This window comes from Capricornis sumatraensis, chromosome 10, assembly GCF_032405125.1.
Source record: "Capricornis sumatraensis isolate serow.1 chromosome 10, serow.2, whole genome shotgun sequence".
Classification (NCBI taxonomy): Eukaryota; Metazoa; Chordata; class Mammalia; order Artiodactyla; family Bovidae; genus Capricornis; species Capricornis sumatraensis.
In genome coordinates, this window is record NC_091078.1 from 98,764,389 (window position 1) to 98,781,306 (window position 16,918).

General features: G+C 45.1%; 1 pseudogene; it reads right to left on the reverse strand.

Moving 5' to 3' along the window:
- Nucleotides 1-8,443: 8,443 nt before the first annotated feature.
- LOC138087806 (nuclear pore complex protein Nup88 pseudogene) lies at nt 8,444-12,563 on the reverse strand (annotated as a pseudogene).
- Between the last annotated feature and the right edge of the window lie 4,355 nt (nt 12,564-16,918).

Genomic DNA, 16,918 nt, shown 5'->3' on the forward strand with positions numbered 1-16,918 from the left:
ATCTGTGTTCGGAAGAGGCAGACAGGAGGCTGCAGGCACAGTGTGGCAACTCCCCAGGCAACTGCGGCCACACCCAGGGAGGGAGCGGGGCTGAGACCCTCTGCTCCTGCTCATTGCAGCCCTCCTGAGCAGGAGGCACCAGAAACAGGGACTTCTTCCCATCAGGGCAGACCCATACCCGTGCAGGCTCACACATGTGTTCCAGCCTCAAGCCCTACGACAAAGCAAACTGCAGCCGACCCACGATGCTGCTGGTCCTGCAGGGCTGCGGTGGGAAAGCTTTGTGGTGTCAGGGCTTGCACATAAGATCCTGCCTGCAACACAAGGTCTGGCCTTGCCTCCCAGCTTCCTCCCTGCTGATTCATGCGTCCACTTCAGAGAAGTCACCCCACTGAAGGGTATTTTCAGTTCTCATGTGACTCACCAGCCATGTGACCACCAGTGCCCCCTCTGCAAGCAGGGCCCATGGGCGACGTGAGCCCTCTGTACTGACAGAGTGCGGTGGACACGGGGTCAGCAAGTGACAAGTCTAGCTGGTTCTGTTTTCTTGTCCTTCCAGCTGGGTTGGACTTATTCCAGCAAGAGCTATGATGGTCCCCTGGGAGGCGGGCGGGACTGCAAGTGGGCAAGTCTGGAGGGTAGTTGAAGATCAAAGGGCAAGAAGGGTTATGTAGTCCCTGCGAGTCTCCAGGGTCCCTAGCGAGGCGGTCAGCCAGGAAACAATGAGATAGAGCCCTAAGGCAGGGCTGGGCTTCCCAGCAGAGACATGCTCATCGTGGGCCAAGGAAGCAACAGAGAGTAGCCCCTGGCTGTGCAGGAGACCTACCTGTGGGAGCGTGAGGGAGAGGCCTGAGGTGGTGAAATTCCTTGATAAGGGGCCTAAAAAGTCCAGCAGAGAGGCTTGTGCCTAGGTCCTCCTGTGGCGTTCAAAGGCCTCCACAGTAGGAGAGGTTTTTTAAAAACAGGGTCTAAGACACCTGCATTCTAATCTAAACCCAGGATCATATTACCTGGATCACTTTGGTAAAGTTGTTGGCCCATCTGTGCCTCAGTTTCTTCATGAGCAGAGTCAAGTGAATGATTTTGAGTTCCTTGGAGCCCAAGGATTCTGCAGACCTCCCTTAGAGTTTGCCATTGGGAGGGAGCCTCTCAACCTATATTGTCCCACAGAAATAGTAAGTAAGCCACACATGCAATTTAAAATTTTCTACTGCACATATTTTTAAAATTCTAAGAATAGGTAGAATTGATTTTAAGAGTCTCTTTTATTTAATCTGTCTAGAATGTTGCCATTTCAACATGTGGCCAATTTATTACATTTACTAATAAAATATTTTGCATTCTCTTTTTTTGTACTCTATCTTCATATCTGGCTTGTAATTTTGTACGTAAGCGCATTTCAGTAGGGACCAGCTGCATGTCCCCGGCTCAGTAGCCTGAGTTGTATCCCTGACCTGTGAAGAAGGAGGAGACCGCCCCCTGGTGGAAAACAACAGGAAAGTACATGAGACTGAGGTACTTTGGACTGTGAACTCGCACGTCCATTTTCTTGATTCAGTAATCACGTGTAATGTCAACAGTAACTGTATACTGAGGGCATTTGGAGAGAGCGCGTACAAATCAGAGAAGCAGGCTAAGGCCAGACTCCTGATGAAACTGTGAGAATTGATGGCAGCCTCCCTTGCTTCTGGGAAGAGAGTTGAGTGTGGACTGTTGTTTCCAGGAATGTTACTCTGAAGGGGAGGGACATGCAAGGGATGGGGCACAGAAGAGGAGGGTGTTTTAAGTGGGGGAAAGGTATCTGGACAGCAGTAGAGGCCGAAGAATAATTGTCATGATCGGAGCAAAGGAGCCAGAGGCATGCCCGAGGCGGACCTGCAGAGCTGGGTAGCAGAGCTGGGTAGCAGTGCAGCCCTTGGGGCCAGCTTCGCTGGCTCGTGACTGCGCCTTCAGTCTAGCTACTGACCTTCTTGTGCCTCTCTTCTCACATCAGGACAATGGTGCCTGTCTCTTGTGTTTGCAGCATGGTGAGCTGTGCTTGCTATGAGGATTGATTCTTTTTTTCAAAGGAACATACTCAGATGCTAACAGTAGCCGTAAGAAAGTAGCTCTAGTGACTAGAGGGGTTCCTTCAGAGGGGCAGCGTTTTCTGGGAGTGCTCCTACACCAGTCCACCTTTTCCTCAGTGGGTTCAAGTTCAAATGCTGTTAGCTGGCAAGTCTGAGTAGCCTCTACTCAGAAGTGACAGTGTCATTTCAACAGGGGGCAGTGTTCAACAACATATTTCTCGAGCATCTTTAAGCTGAAACTACCAAGTCCAGCTTCCTGACCTAGCCAGGGGCATTTTGAACCAAGGAGGGCCTGCCTCTTGTTATACGTCCTTCCCAGGGAAATATGGAACTTATCAAGAGTCACAATTCTGTTTTTTACCTTTGATCCTGATGAATTCAATCATCTCCTTTTTTTTTTTTTCAAAATAATGGTTACCATCTGTTGAGTCACTAAGTGGCAATCGATGACCAGTATCCTGTCTCATCCTTTCAGGTCTGCAAGGGGAGGTTAATTCACAAAAATCACATTATGCCATAAACATCATTCAGAATACTTTGTTTTTCAACACGATGTTTTTGAGCTACCGCTGTGGAGCTGTAATAATAAATATTATTACTATTTCTGAGTGTTGCTTTGTCTTACTTGTGTGCAAGTACCAACATTTTATGTATCCCATTTCCTAGTGACAGACACCTATGTTGTTCCCAGTCTTTGCCATCACAAACAGTGTTGCCATGAGAATCTTCCCACCTATCTCCTTAGGCCTGTGCAGTCTTTCTCTGGATGAGGAACCCAAGAGTGGAACAGCTACAACAGAGGGTATTTGCAGCCTCACCGGCTCCCAGGTTGTCCCTCCAAATGCTATACCAGTTTACTCTCTCACCAGCTTTGCCTCCAGGGTTCTCCCTTTCCTCTTTCTCATTAGTCCTTGATATTATGACTTTCTAATTTGGCCAAATACATGGGCAAAAAATGATGTCTGGCAGCTTTAGTTTACATATGCCTCATTGCTCCTGAAGCCTCCTTATATTCCTTGAGCCATTCCAGACTTGGATTCAAAGGGCAGCTTCTGTCCAGGAACAGGTAACGTTTTCTGATAGACGTGCGGCTCTTCACCAGGTGACCTGGTATATTTTGGTGTAGCTACTGTTCCCACCAGCCCTGGGAAGTACTCACAGCACATGAGACTCAGAGAGCTTACTGACTGACCCTTGGATTGTCCAGTTATTACTGGACCTGGGATGAGAATCAAGGTGTGCTGACCCCTCACAAGGCTCTTCCTACTCGACTGTGTTATACCCGGAGCCCATCAATAAGAGATGGCCTATCCCCCAAAGCACAGGGTTCATATGTTTCTGAGAGAGCTGGGGGTTTTGTTTTTCTTTTGTTTCTTAAATCAGCTTCACTGAGGTATCATTTACATGCAATAAAATGCTAAATGGGTGTTAAGTGGGTGTCTCCACAAGTACATACCAGTACACAACCACCACCAACCGAGATAGGAAACATTCCTGACACTCCCAGAACCTTCCCAGATAATCACCCACCCTAGCAACTACTTATTTGCTTTTGGTTGTAAATTAAATTTATTCTTACCCAGATTTTCCAAAGTTTTGTTCAGAATGTGTACTCTTAAGTGTCATTCAGCATAATGTTTGTGAGGTTCAACAATATTGTTGCAAGGACTAGTAACCTAGTTGTTCCTTTTCATCGCTGACTAGCATTCACCTGTATGTCTGCACCACAATTTATTGGTCCCTTCACTAGTCGATGGGAAGCTGGTCTCTTCACCAGCTTGGAGGTATAATGAATAATCCAAGTCTTTGTGTAGAGAACAGGGTTAGGACCAGGTGAGGAACCTAAGATGAAAAATTTAAGGAGACACTCACTCTCAGGTTTAGGAAGTGCAATGTGTGTGTACAGTCCCACTTTATCACATATGTGGATTCCTCTAGTCACCACCTTCATCAAGAGACAGAACAATTCTATCATCACAGAGATGTCCCTCCCCTGCTGCCCCGTTACCCTTTCTAGTAACAACTGCCCCCAACCTTCCTAACACTGGCAGCTGCTGATCTGCTCTCCATCTCCGTGAATTTATCACTTCAGGAATGTCATGGAAATAGACTTGCTCAGTATGTGACATTTTGAGATTGCTTTTTTTTGTTTGTTTTTACAAATCATAACCCCCCTGAAGTCTATGCATAGCTTGCTCCTTTTTCTTGCTGAGTAGTATCCCATGGTATGGAATTTAGCCATTCGCCCATTATGGGACATCTTGATTGTCTCCAGTTTGGGGCTATTAAAAATTTGTTTTTGTTGTTAAGTTGCTCAGTTGTGTCCGACTCTTTGTGACACCATGGGCTACAGTATGCCAGGCTTCCCAGATGTGTGCTTGATTTTTTAAACAAACTGTCATGCCCTTTTCCAGGATGGCTATGCCAGTTCCCATTTCCTACAGCAATGAATTCTTGTTTAGTTGCTCAGTCCTGTCCGACTCTGTGACCCCATGGACTGTAGCCCACCAGGCTCCTCTGCCCATGGAATTTTCCAGGCAAGAATACTGGAGTGGGTTGCCATTTCCTTCTGCAGGGAATCTTCCTGACCCGGGGATTGAACCCCAGTTCCCTGCATTGGCCAGCAATGTGCTCGTCATCTATGTGGTTTGCAAATGTTCCTCTCAGTCTGTAATGTATCTCACCAGTGTCATTTGCAGGCAGAGGTTTTTCATTTTCGTGAAGTCTAGTTCCGTCTTTTATGTATGCTTTTGGTGTTCTAAGAATTTGTCAACAAGCAGTTCAGTTCAGTCACTCAGTCGTGTCCAACTCTTTGCAACCCCGTGGACTGCAGCACGCTAGGCTTCCATGTCCATCACCAACTCCCAGAGCTTGCTCAGACTCATATCCATCCAGTTGGTGATGCCATCCAACCATCTTGTCCTCTCTTGCCTCCTTCTGCTCCTACCTTCAATCTTTCCCGGCAACAGGGTCTTTGCCAGTGAGTCAGTTCTTCGAATCACGAGGCCAAAGTATTGGAATTTCAGCTTCAGCATCAGTCTTTCCAGTGAATATTCAGGACTGATTTCCTTTAGGATGGCCTGGTTGCAGTCCGAGGGACTCTCAAGAGTCTTTTCCAACACCACAGTTCAAAAGCATCAATTCTTTGGCACTCAGCTTTCTTTATAATCCAACTCACATCCATACTTGACTACTGGAAAAACCATAGCTTTGACTAGAGGAACCTTTGTTGGCACAGTAATGTCTCTGCTTTTTAATATGCTGTCTAGGTTGGTCATAACTTTTCTTCCAAGGAGCAAGCTTCTTTTAATTTCATGGCAGTCACCACCTGCAGTGATTTTGGAGCCTCCCAAAATTAAGCCTCTCTTAATTGTTTCCACTGTTTCCCCTTCTATTTGCCATGAAGTGATGGGACCAGATGCCATGGTCTTAGTTTTCTGAATATTAAGTTTTAGGCCAGCTTTTTCACTCTCCTCTTTTACTTTCATCAAGAGGCTCTTTAGTTCTTCGCTTTCTGCCATAAGGGTGGTGTCATCTGCATATCTGAAGTTATTGATATTTCTCCCGGCACTCTTGAGTCCAGCTTGTGCTTCATCCATCCTGGCATTTCGCATGATGTATACTGCATAGAAGTTAAATAAGCAAGGTGACAATATACAGCCTTGACATGCTCCTTTCCCTATTTGGAACCAGTCTATTGTTCCATGTCCGGTTCTAACTGTTGCTTTCTGACCTGCATACAAGTTTCTCAAGAGGCAGGTCAGGTGGTCTAGTATTCCCATCTCTTTCAGAATTTTCCAGTCTATTGTGATCCACATAGTCAAAGGATTTGGCATAGTCAATAAAGCAGAAGTAGATGTTTTTCTGGCACTCTCTTGCTTTTTCGATGATCCAATGGATGTTAGCAATTTGATCTCTGGTTCCTCTGCCTTTTCTAAGTCCAGCTTGAACATCTGGAAGTTCATGGTTCAGGTACTGTTGAAGCCTGGCTTGGAGAATTTTGAGCATTACTTTACTAGTGTATGAGATAAGTGAAATTGTGCAGTAGTTTGAGCTTTCTTTGGCATTGCCTTTCTTTGGAACTGGAATGAAAACTGACCTTTTCCAGTCCTGTGGCCACTGCTGAGTTTTGCAAATTTGCTGGCATATTGAGCACAGCACTTTCACAGCATCATCCTTTAGGATTTGAAATAGCTCAACTGAAATTCCATCACCTTCACTAGCTTTGTTCGTAGTGATGCTTCCTAAGGCCCACTTGACTTTGCACTCCAGGATATCTGGCTCTAGGCGAGTGATCACGCCATGGTGGTTATCTGGGTCATGAAGATCTTTTTTGTATAGTTCTTCTATGTATTCTTGCCACCTCTTCTTAATATTTTTTCCTTCTGTTAGGTCCATACAATCTCTGCCCTTTATTGTGCCCATCTCTGCATGAATGTTCCCTTGGTATCCCTGAGGTGATCTCTGGTTTTATCCATTCTATTTTTTCCCTCTATTTCTTTGAATTGATCACTAATTCAAAATTTAAATTGAGGTTCTTTTTTTTTTTTTGACCTATAAATATCCAGTTGTTCTAGCACCATTTGTTGAAAATCTGTCCTTCCTCCAGTGAATTAATTTTGCACTTGTGTCAAAAATCAGATGGCCTCACTGGTGCGGGGCTATTTCTGGGCTTTCCATTCTCTTCCATTAATCTGCATGTCCACCCCTCTACCAATACTACAGTCTAAATTATGACAGCTGCATAAATGAGTCCTGAGATAGAGTAGGGTGATTACTCCCATTTCTTTCTTTTTTTCAAAATGTTTTAGTTATTTTAGTTCCTTTGCTTATTACATAAATTTTAGAATAAGTCTGACTCTGCCTGCAAAAAATCTTGGAGGATTTTGCTAGAAATTTCATTATAATCATATATCATTTGAGGGAGATTTGACAATTTTACTATGATGAATCTTCCAACCAATGAATGTGTCTTCATTTATATAGCTTTTTAAAAAATTTTATCAGTATTTTGCAATTTTTAGTATACATATTTTGTACATTTTGGTGATTTATGCACAGGCATTTCTTTTTTGAAAGAGAGCTTTTAAATATAATATTGTACTTTAATTTTGCTTTCCATGTGTTTCTTGCTAGTATATAGAAATGCCATTGATTTTTATGTTGATCTTATATCTTGCAGCTTTGCTAAGCTCACTTACTATCCTAGACATCGTTTCAGTTTTGTTTTTGGATGTTATTAGACCATTATGTCAGCTGCAAACAAAGACAGATTCATTTATGTCTTTTCATCCTGCATATCTTTTATTTCCTTTTGCCTTTTTGTGCTACCCAAGGCCTCCGGTACTGTATTGAACACAAGGAGTTAATACAGACACCCTTTCCTTGCTCCCAATCCTAGGGAAAAACATTCAGTCTTTCAATGTTAGTATTTTAGTAGCTGCTGGTTTTTTAATAGGTACTGTTTTTTTTTTTTTTTATCAAATTGAGGAAGTTCCCCACATCCCTTATTTTTTTTTAAGTGTTATCATAAATAGTTGTTGAATTTTGTCAAATGATTTTTCTGTATTGGTTGATATGATTATGTGGTTTTTCTTCTTTAGCCTTTTAATACAGTGAATTTCATTGATTGACTTTAAGTATCAAACCAGCCTTGCATCTCTGGAATAAATCCTGTATTCTATTTGCTAATATTTATTAAAGGTTTTTCTATTTTTATTTGGGAAGGATATTGATCCATGGTTATACTGTGTACTTTTTGGTACCATCTTTATCCAGTTTTGGTAGCAGGGTAATACTGGTCTCACAAAGTAAGGTGTGAAGTGTTCTCTCTTCTTCTACTTTCTGTAAAAGATTATGTAGAATGAGTGATAATTTTTTAAACATTTGAAAGAATCTTCCAGTCAAATTATCTGGAAATTTCTTTCTCAAAAGGTTTTAAATTGTGATTTCAATTTCCTTGAAGGGCTATTCAAGTTATTTATTTCATATTGAGTGTGTTGTGATCATCTGTTTTGAGGAATTCATGCACTTCATCTAAGTTACAGATGTTCATATGATTTGATTATTATCTTTGATGTCTACAGAATCTGTAGTGATACCCAGTTTCCTTCCTGTTATTAGTGTTCAATAATTTGTCTTCCTCTTTTTAAAATACAAGCATTTATTCAATTAATTATAAAACAGTATAAAAAGTGATACACAATCACACCAAAGTTCATCCAGAAGGCCTCTTTATAAATTAAGAGACTGACACGCTACCTACTGTGCTAACAAGGCACCTGCCTCGTTATGAATTAGTGCTGCTTGTTCATTTTACAGTGAGATTAAGCCTTCGTGTGTGTTAACTCAGATGTGAGTCTGTTCTTGGTGGATCAGAAGTTTACATGATTTCGATGCCATTAGTTTGCTTCACCATTTCTCTTATGTGCTCACCATTCTCCTTCAGGATGGACTGAATGCATTTTTCACTGGTAGGTGCTGAGAGTAATGGTGGGCTTTTGAGGACTCAGTACCTTTTCCATCTTTCATTGTTGATAGTCTTTTTTCATAGTAACTCATTTGATAGCATTGCCCAAATGTCGAAGTTGATGAGGTATCAGCTATAATTCTTTCTTCATGTCTCTCTCATTGTCAGAGAGAACTGGGAGCTGAGACTGAAAACTGTGAAGTACTTTTTTCATCCTTTTCATGATGTCTTCTTGTTTTTCCTTGGCTTCCTCATATTTGTTAGCTAAGCGCTCAGCCATTTCCCGTAGACTTTTCCTCTCCTCTCGACAATGATTGAGATCTTCTAATTGTTTCTTTTTTGGTCACATAACAATTTGACCCTCCGCTGAATCTCCTCCTTTGCCAGGTCCTGTTTAAGAATGTAGTATTCTCTGAACACCTGGGTGGCTCTACTGATGAGCTGAAGACATGCTTCGGGAGGAGGAGCCGTATCTTTTTCAGATGATTTTTAAAATGCTGGATTTGCAACACTACACTGCAAATGCTTTTCAAAGGAATCTGGGAATTCCTTTGAATCCAGAAATCCAGAATACGGAGGGGAGACTCTGCCATTTCAACATCCTCTCGGGTACAAAGCAGGGGAGGAGACGCTGGATGGTATTCATAGGTACTGGTGATGCAGATCATTTGTTGGCCCCAGGATGTCAGGGATGATCCAGAATCTTTGAAAAGGAGCTGGCTGACTGCATGGCAGTGGCTTCCTACAAAGAATGTGTTCTACAAAGCACTTCTGTTCTGTAGCCAGTTCCTGTAAACTGTCCTTGTCTTCTTCATCTGATCCAAGAAACTTGTGAAGTTTATGAATCCAAGGTAGCCCAACACTATGTACACCAGCTTCATGAGTATAGTGGTATCTTAAGGGACACTTGGGATCTCTATGAAGTTTCATCGGACAAGATAAGTCAGAATCAAAGGGCTCATCCTTTCCGGATGCCAGTTTCAGAGCAAGCTCCAACTCAACACACTCAAACACACAGTGATGGAATGAGGTCAGCCCTGGAATCCCAGGACTTTTCTGATGTTTGCTCATTATCTTCTTCCCCCTCCAGCACAACGCAGTGATGAAACATTCCTGACTCAGTAGTAATCACCAGGACGTTGGCGACACATGGTAAGCAAAGCACAGCACAAGCATCATAGCCATAGTTATCTTCAGCAGCAGGATGCATGGGCAACGGGCCCAATCGCTTACCCACACTCCCAGGGCTGTGCAGCAGACTAACAAACGTAAGGGAAGTCTCCTCATTCTCATAGAAGACGTACAGGGAGTAAGCCACTACTTCTTCTTTGCCTTTTTATCCAAATACGTGCTCTGGGACTGCTGACAAGGGCCCAAAGTCAAATGCAACTGCTGTCTCTCCCAGAGATGTGGTGTAGGCCCTTCCTTTGTTGAGTATGAGACTTTCCTCTTCTGCTTCTGAAAGTACGATGACCGTAGTCGGTGTCTGGGGCTCACGCAAAGGGTAAATTCTTATGACGTCGTCTGACGATAACGGCACAATGTGCGGACCTAGCAACCCTCTCGGATACCAGGCAGCGTGCTTCACAGTCAGAGAGGTTGAACTGGTGAAAAAATCTCTCAGCGACGGGAGTCGTGCTACAATTCACTGCTGACTTTCCAAAAAATTCAGAATTCTTTCCCCATCTTTTAGGTAATTCTAATATCATAAGTCCTTTTATTCCTGTACGTGCTACATGATGTTGTGCTGGGCTTAACAAGGTTTGATAGATTTCAAACAGGGGTGGGTTTATGCAAAGCCATCGCTGGTACTGGGAGAGGGAGGGCTCCTCACCGGCCCGCTGGGGCCCCGAAGGCGCACGACTAAGGAGGAGTCTTCCGCGTCCCACAGAAAGAGCTCTCCGCGAGGCCCGAGAGCAGGTTTCTCGTCAACGACTGAGGAGGCAGCGGCGGCGACGAAGGCAACAGTGAAGCTGGCTTCTCAGTTTCAGCTGAGCTCTGGTTTTCCCGCCCCTCTTGGAGCCGCAAGAACACGGCGTGCTTGGGCAGCCAGGTATGACACAGCGCGCCCACCGTGCCCCGCGGCCTCCTTCGGCGCCTCCTCAGGCGCCCGCCATCTTGAGCCCACAGCTCTCCGCGGCCTCGCCGCTGAGCGCAGCCAATCCGCTTCCAGCCGTCCACTGCCTCGGCCCCATGATTTTTTTGTTGTTGTTAATCTTTCTATACCACTTTTATTGAGCTTTTCAAAGAACATACTTTTTTTGTTTCATTTCTCTGTTGGTTTCATGTTTGCAATTTTATCAGTTCCCTTCGTTTTTTCCGTCCTTCTACTTGAGTTTATTTTGCGTCTCTTTCTCTGGGTTCTTAAGTGCTTAGATTATTTATGTGAGATATTTTCTCTTTCTTAGTGCTAAAAATTTCCCTCTTGGTGCTGCTTTTAACTGTGTCCCACAAAATTTGATGTTGTGTTTTCATTTTTATCCCATTCATTGTTTTTTTGTTTTGTTTTTAATTCCTCTTGAGTCCTGTTTGATCCTTGGATTATTGAAAAGGGTGCTCTTTATTTTTTGGTAATTCACTTGTTGAAGATTTTTAGGCACAGTATGTGGGTTTACTTTTTTTATTATATTATTTTCAACTGTTGATTACGTAGTGAGGATGGATTAAAAGGAGACCCATCCTTATCACTAAGGGAGCCCAGAACTTTGTGAGCTAAGTTGTGTTGATATGGAAATCTATATGAACCACCCCACCATACACACACAGGGGCACACAACCACACACATGCAAGCCCACACACATGCCCATGGCATACTTATACCCACACCTAACCAGTGGAGCTCAAATTCTCATTTTCAAAAAACAAAGCTAATGGCAGGGACCATGATTAAAAAATAAAAAATGAAAAACAGGAAAAGGAAGCTGTTTAGGAAGAAAAAAAAAAAAAGCACAAAATCAGCATCATATCTCTGAAAAAATTAGGTCAAACCAGAACCCTCCAGCGGAAATAGAGGTATTTCAGGTTCTGGGTTGCCTGTAGGCAAGCTGAATTTCTTTTATGTTGGTAGCACCTGCCTTCCTAGTCAGCCTCTTCCTCCCTTCCCACCATCACTGCCCCCATCACAACAAGGCCAGTCCAAAAAATTCTGCTTCGGAAAATCGAAAGGAAAGAAGACACTACACTGACTACAACAATGGAGTACAAATTCCAGGAACTAAAGATGTATTGAGAAGAGAGAAAGCTGTGTCCTGCAAACCAGTTCAATGTCTGAGCAGTAATAATGCCCTTCTCAAATGAAATGTAATGAAAACTATATGTATATTGTATTTGTGTTTATATGTGATATATGTACATATATAAGTATGTTCATTCCCCATCTGATAACTCTTTCTGTCTTGCAGGGTGTTTAATTTTTGTTTCTTATATTTCAGACTATCTGAAAATGTATATGGTTGTAGCTGTATAATACACTGACCTATCTGGCAGTGGCTCAGGTCCCTCAGCAGCGACACTGTGAAACTGAATCTTTGGGCTGTTAGTTCCACAGGTCCAGTGAGGGAGGCAGACCCACCGCCCCATATAAACCAAGGGCACTCAGTCAGTTTAGACCAGGGGTTTTCAACCTCGACACAGTAGCTATTTTGTTAATTTTCTTTTGTAGGAGTTTGTCCTGTTTGCCAGCATCCCTGGCCTCTACCTGCTAGATGTCAGTAGCTTCCCCAAGCTAAGATGACCAAAAATTGCCCCTGGTGAAAAGCTGGTTGTTTAGACATGTTTCCTTATTTCCTGCCCTCAATGCTGTGCAATGCTGTGATACTTGGTACCATAGCAGGCATCTTGCAGGCATGAGGGATGATATTTCAGAGGCACTGAGGCTAGTACATGAGGTAGAAGGGGCCATGGTTTTTGATGACATTGCCAAAGTACTGCACCAACCCTAGCATTACCTCCCTATGGGAAATCAACAGCTTCCACCACTTAAGCCTCTTAGGCCCTGTGTTTTGTCACTTACAGCCAAGACCATCCTAGTGAATCCAGTGACCACCTTACTCCTCTGCTTAAAACCCTTTGCTAGTTCTCCATTCAGGATGAAGTCTAGACTCCTGAGCTTAGCACCCGAAGGCCTTTGTCTCTCCCTCCTGCTCATCTCCCACCGACCTCTCAGCACATATCTTCCCCTCTTGAGCCGTAAGTAGAGTCCTCTGACCCAGCCTGGAGATTTCCTGTCCCCTGTGTTTATACTTGCTGGTCCCCGAATGGCACATCCTTCCTCCTCTGCTCTCTCTCTTCACTCCTACTCCTACCTTTCAAGACTTAGCCCATGTACTCTCCTTCAGGAACTTGTCCCCAAATCTCCATGTGGTGGTTTTGAAACATGGACTCCAAATTATTAATATTTGACACTCATCTACTTGAGAGTGGCTGGCCAGAGATTTGGACCTCAGTGACTTTTTATACTCTGGACACTGAAGTAGGGTGCTGACTGACTGATCCAGGGAAGTGTTATTCAGTGGCACACAGGCGACCTTCATGATAAGGACGTGCAATGCGTAAGATGAGCTAGTCAGACCTGCAGGCGTCAGGCAACCCAAGTCAACCCAAGCCTCTGATGCTGCTCATCTTTCCAGCCTCAAACCCTGGCAGTCTGCCACTTCCACCACACACCTCTCTCGGTGTGAATCATTGGGAGGCTCAGAATGTGCCCTATTGCATAAGCATTCCCCCACACCTGGCATTCAGCCACCTTTCCCTGCATAACTCCTACTCATCCTTCAGATCTACCTTTGACATCACCTCCTCTAGGAAGCCTTCTTCACCTCTCCAAGGCTGGCATGCCCAGAGCCTTTCCCTCACACCGCCCTTAACACATTGCCTTCTACCACCTGTTTCCACCTTTGTGAGCCTGTGAGCATCTGAAGGGCAGAGAATGACTTATTCCTTTGTGAGCCACCAGCCCGTAGAACAATGCCAGAGGCTGCTGTGAAAATTAATGTTCATGGCATGGTTGTGCCAGTGGTGTGGCTGGCTGGGTCCTGCTCTTGTTCTCCATTCAGCCAACATTTATTGAGCTCTGACCCTGTACTGAAGGTACAGCTCTCTGCATTTCATCTCTTGCCACTCTCTGGGGAGCTGGAGTTCATAGTTATAGAGCAGTCACTGGGGGTTATCCTCATACCTAACTCATCGGCTGTGTTTGATCCTTTTAACAAGCCATTGAGGTTGTAATTATCTGCAATTGATGTTGCAGATAATTACAATTACCTGCAATTCATGTTGGAAACAGGCGCCAGAATTATTAAATGGGCACTGAATCCTGGAATCCACGTTTGAACTCCTACAGCCCAACTCTAGAGCCTGTGGTGTTAATCTCTACACTGCCTGGCTTCCTTATGAACACCCAGACTTGCCAGGAATGCAGAGGCCCAGGCCTCACCTGAAGTCCTTGTTTCTGTAGGTCTGTAGGCAGGACCTTGGGATCCCCTGTCCTCATAAGCCCCACATGGTGCAAAAATGTCAGTGGCCAAGAGCATCACGGAGGGTCTGAGGCTCCATGAGGTCCAGCCCTGATGCGCCCGTCTCACTGCATCACAGACACCTCCTGTCCCCAGTCTTGGCTGCTTCTGCCAGGAGAAGGGTCTCCACCTCACCCACCAACCCATGTGCTTGAGGAGCAGTGAAGCAAGTGAGAAGAGGGAGCCCTTGTGGCTCAGGATGGGCTGGCAGAGCCCCAGGGACATCCCACGCGGCCCCTTACAGATGCCCTGGAGAAGGTCAAGAGGCCTCCCACTCTTCAAATGTCTCTTCAGTCTCTGGTGCCGCCAGACACGTCCAAGTGGCTCCATCCAGAACCCTCCACACCTTCTGAGCACACCCTGGGGTTCAGTCCTCTAACTGCAGCCATGGGGCCCTCAGAAGCTCCTTGACGACGAGTGCTGGTGATGCCAGTGGAGTTTGCTGTACCCGGGACAGGGCCGGCCGGGGAGCAAGTCCTCAGTGAAAGCAGGGCAGCCCCGGGCAGTGGCTGATTTCCCCAACTCTCAGTCTGAAAACCATCCAACCAGGCCTGTGGGTGAGCAGAGCAGACCTCCAAGGCAAGGGCCTCTCCCCGGGAGTTGGTGATTTCACCGTCACAAAAGGTTGAAGGGGTCAGCGGGAAAATTTGGCCCTTGACCCAGAACAACTCAGCTCTCTTCACTACCTACTAAACAGCCAGACCTGCTCTCAGGGGATTTCCCAGTCATGTTCAAATGGAAGCTCAATCGAGTAGGCACCTCTGTTAAAGCCACATCAAAGGTTAGTTGCTGGAGAGTTAGTAAGACTCCGGATGGTGATAATTGTCAGGGGTCATGTAGAGCGTGGGATGGGTGAAGGTGGAATGGAAAATCAATGTAGGGATTTCCCTGAAACCAATATTACAAGTTCTGACTCTTGCTCTGTAATGAGGTCTAAAAGAGGAGCCATTTTATTGTGTCTCATAAATTGTGACTCGGAATCTTGAGCAGTACTCAGCTGGGTAATTCTTTTTCAAGTGGCATCAATGGGGGTCCCTTAATGCCACTGAGCTGGAAGAGGGATTGCTCCAAGCTTCCCCACGCGGTCTGGCCCCAGTAGAGGAGGCTAGAAAGCTGGACTAGGAAAGATCAGCCACCCCACACGCAGCCTCACCGGTGTGATGACCTCATGGAGCTGGACTTTATAAATGGTGGTTCGGGGCTATCAATGAGAATGGTAGGGACCCAGCTGAAGGCAGTTCGGCTTCTTATGACCTAGAAGTCCCAGAATCTCACGTCCACCAAATTCTATCCGTCAAGCAAGTCACCAAGACCAGCCCACATTCAAGAAGAATGGAGTTAGACTCTGCCTCTCCGTGGAAAGAATGGAAAAACATTTGCAGCCATATATAATGTCCCTACTACAGAAGAGCTAGGAAACGCTTGCTATGCTTACTGAGGGGACTTCTACTCCCCATGTTGGTCTAGCTCACACTGTGTTCCAGGCTGTGTCCTGGAACATCCCCAAGAAAAAGAAATGCAAAAAGGCAAAATGGTTGTCTGAGGAGGCCTTACAAAGAGACACAGAGCAGTGACCAAGGCAGAGACATGGTGCCTGCCCTCTCGAATACAGCCGTAACCGAGTGCCTGGCACATGGGAAGTGCCATGAAATGTGAGCTGCTGGTATTTTAATTGTTAAATGAATCATTATTGGATTAAAAGTAATAAGCACAGTGAGCTTAAGCAGAGAACTGTTTCGGAGAATGACAAGGTGCAAAAGAACACAGTCAAGAGTCTGACCTGTTCAGGAGGGTGAACTCTAAGCCAAGGAGGAGGAGTAATGAACTAGGGGGAGGGGAGCAGAAGTAATGTGTGCGGCCACTGAGTACAGTGGACAAAGGAAGCGTGCATCCCACGAGCTGGCCAGGATCAGGCCACCTAAGGCTCTTAACTGAGTGCCTTACATCCATCCTTCCAGGCCACACCCTGTGTCTAGCAACCTTCTCCAAGAGCCCATCTCACCAGGTCCTCCAGTGGCTTTTTCTTCCCCAGGCCTGGGCTCAGTAGACACTGTCTGCCCTCACTGGTCCAGGGACACCTCCCATCTCTGCCTGCATCCCACACCTTGTCCATGCCTTTGTGAAAGTCCATTCCTTGCATTATCCTCAGTCACCCTCTTGAAAGGACCATCTGTCCCTTCCTGGAATCCTGAACGATACCACTACACCAGCAAGAATAGGAACTTGGGACATTATCTCAGGAGCAATTCTAGGAAAATGGTAACCTTCTATCCAGTGGTGGGCTGGTACATTGTAACAACCAGCTCGCCAGAGGGTAAAGCCCTGATTTGCATTGACTTCCGGATTCCATTTTCCAGTTTCCCCCTGAGTCAGTCTCTCCCATCAGGAAGCTTCCATAATCCTCTTATCCTTCTCCATCAGAGGGCAGACAGACTGAAAACCACAATCAAAGAAAGTAACCAATCTAATCACATGGACCACAGCCTTGTCTAACTCAATGAAACTATGAGCCATGCCATGTAGGGGCTCCCAAGACGGACGGGTCTTGATGGAGAGTTCTAACAAAACATGGTCCACTGGAGAAGGGAATGGCAAACCACTTCAGTATTCTTGCCTTCAGAACCTCATGAACAGTATAAAAAGGCAAAAAGATAGGACACTGAAAGATGAATTCCCCCAGTCAGTAGGTGCCCAATATGCTACTGGAGATCAGTGGAGAAATAACTCCAGAAAGAATGAAGAGATGGAACCTAGGCAAAAACAACACCCAGTTGTGGATGTGACTTGTGATGGAAGCAAAGTCTGATGCTGTAAAGAGCAATATTACATAGGAACCTGGAATGTTAGGTCCATGAATCAAGGTAAA